The sequence below is a fragment of the Salmo salar genome, chromosome 10 (assembly GCF_965601325.2).
Source record: "Salmo salar chromosome 10, fSalSal1, whole genome shotgun sequence".
Classification (NCBI taxonomy): Eukaryota; Metazoa; Chordata; class Actinopteri; order Salmoniformes; family Salmonidae; genus Salmo; species Salmo salar.
This window is the reverse complement of record NC_138300.1, coordinates 34,312,921-34,318,599: the sequence shown is the minus strand read 5'-3', so window position 1 is coordinate 34,318,599 and position 5,679 is coordinate 34,312,921.

Genomic DNA, 5,679 nt, shown 5'->3' with positions numbered 1-5,679 from the left:
GAAAAAAGTTCAAATTTGCCACAATAAAATACTAAATTATGATTGGATATTTCACGATATGACGCAATATTTTCTACACGCTGTCATCTTCATGCGACAAAACGTACTGTAACGAAGCAGGCAGGGAGCAGGTCTCAACCCTCGACCTTCTAGCCCGAAGTCCAGCGCGCTATCGACTTTGCCCCAAGAGCATGCTCAAGCGGAGTAGTTGATATACGCGCTTATAAACCCAGGGTCGTTACACTACACCCTCCTTTCAAAGAGTGCGACCTCGCGCTAGCTTGCGACTCTACGTCTTATAGGAACGCGCTCACTGGCCAAGCACGCGCACTGTCGTGGATGCAAGGTCCGATCCCACTTCTGACACCAGTGTAATGAAACAGGCAGGGAGCAGGTCTCGAATCCTCGACCTTCTAGCCAGAAGTCCAGCTTGCTATCGACTGTGCCCCAAAAGCATGCTCAAGCGGCAGAGTCAGTATACGCGCTTATAAATCCAGGGTCGTTACAGTACTTTTGCAACAATTAAAATATAAGTTAGTTAGTTAGCTACTTGTAACATGAATTTGATAGTGAATGACTATACTTTAGATTTTCCGTGTTCACCCGGAGATGGCAACGAAAACGCTACAAGACATGGTGTTCGCAGCTGTCTCTGCATAGCGGCAAAATAACTGTCACATTTGACAAGGGGACAACAGAAAAATGTCCTGTGTTGCTTTAACCTTATTACAGCGAACTTGTTGCTCATGGAAATGAGTTAACACTTCTACAGACGCAGCGTGTGCAAAATACAAGAATAGTCGCATTATATTTTCAGACAGATGTCAACCTGCCAGTGTGGATTCTGGGGTAAGTTTGTTATTACTGATAGTTAATGTTTCTCAACTGGGGGTTGATCAATTTTATCAGCAGTTTCATACCAAAGATTAGTATTACCCAAGTCTACTGTAAGTTATATGCTTGGACTACTATAAACAGCTCTCAAGGTGGTCCTCTGTCTGTCAGCATCCTCCAGGTACCTGCTGCATATGTACTGTTGCACATAGTACTGTGTTCTACAGAGTGACCTGTTGCAGGTAAAGGGTAGACTTCACAGAGCATTATGATAGTGGTTTATATTATAATTGTGGTTTAAAATTATAATTACTTAATGACAGGTTTCACCCTCTGACTATTTTACTTTTATCTCTCTCTTTTTCCCTGTAAACAATTCAAGACTGCATTTTCCAACCTCATGTCTATAGAGGTGTGTGCAGTATGGTCTGCTCACAACCTAAACCTCATACTAGTACAGCACAGTCCAATTGCAGCCCATGTCCAGGATGGGGTAATGGCCCACAAAGGGCAGCCAAATGCTGACCTCTTTACTCCTGCTGCAGTGATAGAGAGTGCCTGCCAGGGGTCGCTGGTGTATATATTACACACATCTGGAACAACAGGGCTTCCCAAGACAGCGAGGGCACTATACATGTGTTATGCATTTATTTCTGTATCTCAATGTCCATGTCGCTGGTTGTATGTATTGAATTTCAGTGAATGTTGTTTCTTAAACAGCATTCTGTCCTTATCTCTTCAGATCTCTGTTTCAGATGACACCAGATGATGGAGTGTTCCGGGCCTCTCCCCTGACCTTTGACCCTTCAATGGTGGAAATATTTCTGGCGTTGTAGTCAGGGGCGTGCCTCCTCATTGTCCCCAAGGCAGTGGTGTAAAGTACCTAAGTAAAAATACTTTAAAGTACTACTTAAGTTGTTTTTGGGGGTATCTGTACTTTACTATTTATATTTTTGACAACTTTTACTTTTACTTCACTACATTCCTAAAGAAAATTACATACTCTTTACTCCATACATTTAACCTGACTCCCAAAAGTACTTGTTAAATTTTGAATACTTAGCAGGACAGAAAATGGTCAAATGTATATACTTATCAAGAGAACATCCATGGTCACCCCTACTGCCTCTGATCTGGCAGATTTACTAAACACAAATGCGTTATTTGTAAATGATGTCTGAGTGTTGGAGTGTGACCCTGGTTATCTGTAAAAAAAAAAAAAAAAATTAAATAAGGTTTTAATTGTGCCGTCTTGTTTGTTTAATATGAGAAATGTTTAAATATTTGTACTTTTACTTTTGATACTTAAATATATTTTAAACCAAGTACTTTTAGACTTTTACTCAAGTAGTATTTTACTGGATGACTTTCACTTTTACTTTAGTCATTTTCTATTAAGATATCTTTACTTTAACTCAGGTATGAAAATGTAGTACTTTTTCCACCACTGGCCCACGGTGATTAAGAAAATGCCCAACAGAGTGACTCATGTGCTATTTAAGAAACACAAGACAAGGTAAATATGACAGTGGGATGAGAGTAACTTATCAAGCCTTTTGTTGCTTTTTGTTGTTGCATGTGGTAATTTTGTGTCTTGTCTCCCTCTGGTGACTCCCACGCTGCTTGGATGTTTTGGCAGGCTTGTCCTGCAGGAAGAGGTCCTCTCTGCTGGCTTTTCTCTGTGTGTGTTAGCCCTGTGGGGCGAGGCCTGTCCCTCCCCAGCCCTGCTCTGTAGCTGGAGGCAGCATAGGAAATGTACTCACAACATCTATGGCATCACTGAGGTGTTCCGCTGGGCCTGCTACTAGCACTTCCCAGAGAGCCTCCTGCAGTCTACTGATGTGAGTCAGCCCTGAACCCTGATCATGTAGTCATAGCACTAGCTCTTCTGTTTCAGTGATATGAGTACGGAGGTACCTTTTACTCAATTTATCCAATTGTTCTTGCATAATGTAGTTTTTGTGCTCGCCTCACAGGACTGAATCCTCTGTGCAGCTGGTCCTCCTCTGATGGAGACCACAGTTGAAGTAAGAGATGAGGATGGCTGTGTTGTTACTCAGGAGGAAGAACAGGTGTTTATAGGTGGGATGGATAGGGTGTGTCTTCTAGACCAGGGGTTCCCAAACTTTTTGACACCGGGCTCCCTTCCAGCGCTGGGGAACATCTCCCACCCCACGTCTATTTCTATGGGCACAAGCACTGTTCACTCCCGTCTTGTTGGTGGAGATACATTTTTAATTCTACACATTTTGTCATGGGGTGCAGAGAACATGTAGCAGTTTTATAGCATTTTGATTTTGCAATTCTATACAATTTGCTATGTAAACTCAGCAAAAAAATAAACGTCCCTTTTTCAGGACCCTGTCTTTCAAAGATAATTCGTAAAAATCCCAATAACTTCACAGATCTTCATTGTAAAGTATTTAAACACTGTTTCCCACGCTTGTTCAATGAACCATAAGCAATTAATGAACATGCACCTGTGGAACAGTCGTTAAGACACCAACAGCTTACAGACGGTAGGTAATTAAGGTCACAGTTATGAAAAGTAAGGACACTAAAGAGGCTTTTCTACTGACTCTGATAAACACCAAAAGAAAGATGCAATGTCCGTACTGTGAGACGCCTAAGACAGCGCTACAGGAAGAGAGGACGGACAGCTGATCGTCCTCGCATTGGCAGACCACGTGTAACAACACCTGCACAGGATCGGTACATCCGAACATCACACCTGCGGGACAGGTACAGGATGGCAACAACGACTGCCTGAGTTACACCAGAAACGCACAATCCCTCCATCAGTGTTCAAACTGTCCACTATAGGCCGAGGGAGGTGGGACTGAGGGCTTTTAGGCCTGTTGTAAGGCAGGTCCTCACCACACATCACTGGTAACAAGGTCGCCTATGGGCACAAACCCACCGTCGCTGGACCAGACAGGACTGGCAAAAAGTACTCTTCACTGATGAGTCGCGGTTTTGTCTCACCAGGGGTGATGGTCGGATTTGCGTTTACCGTCGAAGGAATGCGCGTTACACCGAGGCCTGTACTCTGGAGCGGGATCGATTTGGAGGTGGAGGGTCCGTCATGGTCTGGGGTGGTGTGTCAGCATTATCGGGCTGAGCTTGTTGTCATTGCAGGCAATCTCAACGCTGTGCGTTACAGGGAAGACATCCTCTTCCCTCATGTGCTACCCTTCCTGCAGGCTCATCCTGACATGACCCTCCAGCATGACAATGCCACCAGCCATACTGTGTGTGAGTTCCTGCACGACAGGAATGTCAGTGTTCTGCCATGGCCAACGAAGAGCCCGGATCTCAATCCCATTGAGCACGTCTGGGACTTGTCGGATCGGAGGGTGAGGGCTAGAAATGTCCGGGAACTTGCAGGTGCCTTGGTGGAAGAGTGGGGTAACATCTCACAGCAAGAACTGGCAAATCTGGTGCACTCCATGAGGAGGAGATGCACTGCAGTACTTAAAGCAGCTGGTAGCCACACCAGATACTGACTGTTACTTTTGATTTTGAACCCCCCTTTGTTTAGGGACACATTATTCCATTTCTGTTAGTCACATGTCTGTGAAAGTTGTTCAGTTTATGTCTCAGTTGTTGAATCTTGATATGCTCATACAAATATTTACACATGTTAGGTTTGCTGAAATAAACGCAGTTGACAGTGAGAGGACGTTTATTTTTTTGCTGAGTTTATAATGTGTATTCAGGTGATATTTAAGTGACTCAAACATTACTTATAAATAGGCACAAAAAAAATAGCTGACATGGACTAGTTGATCTTGGCATTTCTGGCAGGGTATGCAATAACTGACATGACGAGGAAAATTGGTGCTGCACTACCCAATTTCGACGTTTCATCTTGTGCATTCCACTATTACAACATTCAAGAGTAAGTTGAAGGCCTGTCTGAGTTCCTTGAAAAAAAGTTGCATTTTTTAAAAATATTTATTTATTTTTCCAGTGGATGGGTATTTTTCTGGTGTAAATTAAGTGTTGTGTTTCTTCAGGGAAAGTGTCTATGGGTGAATTTATGAAGATCTACCAGAGGCGAAGAGCAAGTTCAGAGTCCCATAGTGCACGTTTTAATAAAAAATAAAGGTAACCTTTATTTACCTAGGCAAGTCAGTTAACCTCTATGGGCTAGGTGGGACGCTACGTAACAGCCACTGCCAGCCTGTGTTGCGATTTTCAAAACCTTAAAAATCCTATTACTTCAATTTCTCAAACATATGACTATTTTACAGCCATTTAAAGACAAGACTCTCGTTAATCTAACCACACTGTCCGATTTCAAAAAGGCTTTACAACGAAAGCAAAACATTAGATTATGTCAGCAGAGTACCAAGCCAGAAATAATCAGACACCCATTTTTCAAGCCAGCATATAATGTCACCAAAACCCAGAAGACAGCTAAATGCAGCACTCACCTTTGATGATCTTCATCAGATGACAACCCTAGGACATTATGTTATACAATACATGCATGTTTTGTTCAATCAAGTTCATATTTATATCAAAAACCAGCTTTTTACATTAGCATGTGACGTTCAGAACTAGCATACCCCCCGCAAACTTCCGGGGAATTCGCTAACATTTTACTAAATTACTCACGATAAACGTTCACAAAAAGCATAACAATTATTTTAAGAATTATAGATACAGACCTCCTCTATGCGCTCGATATGTCCGATTTTAAAATAGCTTTTTGGTGAAAGCACATTTTGCAATATTCTAAGTACATAGCCCAGGCATCACGGGCTCGCTATTTAGACACCCGGCAAGTTTAGCACTCACCATAATCATATTTACTATTATAAAAGTTTGATTACCTTT